The sequence below is a fragment of the Lynx canadensis genome, chromosome B4, assembly GCF_007474595.2.
Source record: "Lynx canadensis isolate LIC74 chromosome B4, mLynCan4.pri.v2, whole genome shotgun sequence".
Taxonomy (NCBI): Eukaryota; Metazoa; Chordata; class Mammalia; order Carnivora; family Felidae; genus Lynx; species Lynx canadensis.
The window spans coordinates 20,667,976-20,670,040 of NC_044309.1; the positions used below are offsets into that span (position 1 = coordinate 20,667,976).

Genomic DNA, 2,065 nt, shown 5'->3' on the forward strand with positions numbered 1-2,065 from the left:
AAAAATATCACCTTTGGTTTTAAATTAACTAATTAATCAAGGAGCTCTAAGTCAGAAGGAGAAGTATAGTACAACAGTGAGGAGCATGGGCTCTGGAGCCTTACTGCCTGGGTTCAAATCTGTACCACGCTAGTGACTAACTGCAGATTCAGGCAAATCGGCCCGCTGCACCTTGCTTCCGGTAGCTCATCTGTACAGTGGCACCAGTAGGACCTACCTGGAAGGGTTGTTGTAAGGATCGCACTTTCTTCCATGAAAGCACTCAGAGCAGTGACTGGCCAGGACTGAACACTCACTAAATGTGAGCCCTAATTAACATGTACACCTGAAAATACAAAGAAAAGCGTAACTATTCATTTGCGGGAATAAAACATCCCTTTTCTCCAGAACCATCCTTCACATTTCTGTAATCTAGACCCAAGACAATAATTATGAAGAAACTATGATTACTTCTGAAAGGCAGCATATATTTAGAGAATGAAGTACAAGGTAACTATTTTCAGAGGACTTTGCATTTTGTGAACTACATCGTATATGCTTATCGAAGCAAAATATGTTAGTTTCACTTTGAATCTTTCTCATAATTTTTTTTTAAGTTTAACACAGTCACACAGCTGTTAAAAGACAAAAACAAAAGCGGGTTTGCTCCCTTTCCGAATAGATGGGAAATGTGGCAGGTCCTTTCCATCCTCTATAAAATTCTGGCCCTTGAGTATAAAAAGTGAAATGTAATACATAAATGCGCCTACGATCGAGCCCCCTCAAAGGCTTTAGAACAAACATTTCTGAATTCACCAGTACCAGGAAGAGTCAACGTTGAAGTTATTACACGGGAGTTTATGCTTTACGCGGACGGAGAAGAGACCAACGTTGCACGCACGATTCAACATTAGTGTTAAAAACCGTGAAGAGTTTTAAATCAATGTGCAGCTTGAACTTGGCACCTTTTAAATACATACATGCACGCGACCTCTGACATTTCAGGGGTCCTGAAGCAGAACGAGAGCAGCTCGGGCCGCGCTCCCGCCGCCGGGGCCTCCGGGGCCGCTCGGAGCTGCGGAGGCGGGTTCGAGCCCCGGACGCGGCCGCGCGCGCGCGGCTGAGGGGCCCGCCCGGGCGCTGCGCGCTCTCGGCGCTCGCCGCCAGAGTCTGTCGGTCCGCTCGGAGCCCGCGGGAGCCTGGCGAGGCAGGGAAGGGACTTGTGCGGCCTGAGCTTCAGGAAAGAGCGAGGAGGACGAGGGCTCCTTTGGGCACCCAGCGGCCTGAGTTTGGGAACTGGGAGATCGCAAGTGAAAGTAGGCGCGGGCTTTAAGGCGCTGGACCCTCCCCCCGACCCCGGGGAACGGCAGGAAGAGCCCACCTGCCCGTCTCCAGCAGGGGACGGCTGGGGGAGGGGCCGCCAGCACTCCCGGAAGCTGAAGAGCCGCACGCAGGGTGGGCGGCGAAGTGAGTTGGGCGGTTTCTTTTCCCTCGACCCCCGGATATCCACCTCCGAGTCGTCTGTAGGTCTGAACTCCAAGAATTGTGCAAAAGTACCGGCGACAAACCCGCAAAACACGGGGCCGTCCCTGGGTGGGCTCGAACCACCAACCTTTCGGTTAACAGCCGAACGCGCTAACCGATTGCGCCACAGAGACTCCGGTGCCACTCGGTGCGCCAGCTACAGCTTCTATGGGGAAGTGTAAAGGCAATGCGCGACTGTTACCTTCTCTGCTGTTTCCCGATTCGTATTATTAAAATCAGAATCTTTCACTCAGTATATCTACGTCTCTTCATTTTATTTTCAGCCTTTAAAGCATATTGGGAAGTTATAAAATACAGCAAGATCGAGCAGAATTTCAGATTGCAGCGTGAATTAAAATACCGTCGTTTTGTTTTGTTTTGTTTTGTTTTTCCCCCAGCTCCCGTTTGGAACGTTCTGTTTCAAGAAGATAACTATTTCTGATGTTTCCTTTTTATAGGGAAATAAAAAATTTAATCTTGTGAGCTGAGAAACTTGCCTTTTGTTTCAAACTCTTTGTCCAGTGTTTTGTTCGCTAATCCTCATGATTTACTTGTGTGGCAT

The 2,065-nt window shown here is 48.9% G+C and overlaps 1 non-coding gene across 1 annotated transcript; it reads right to left on the reverse strand.

The window, feature by feature from the left end:
* Window positions 1-1,563: 1,563 nt before the first annotated feature.
* TRNAN-GUU lies at window positions 1,564-1,637 on the reverse strand. Its single transcript has one exon. It is a non-coding gene; the product is annotated as a tRNA-Asn (tRNA).
* Between the last annotated feature and the right edge of the window lie 428 nt (window positions 1,638-2,065).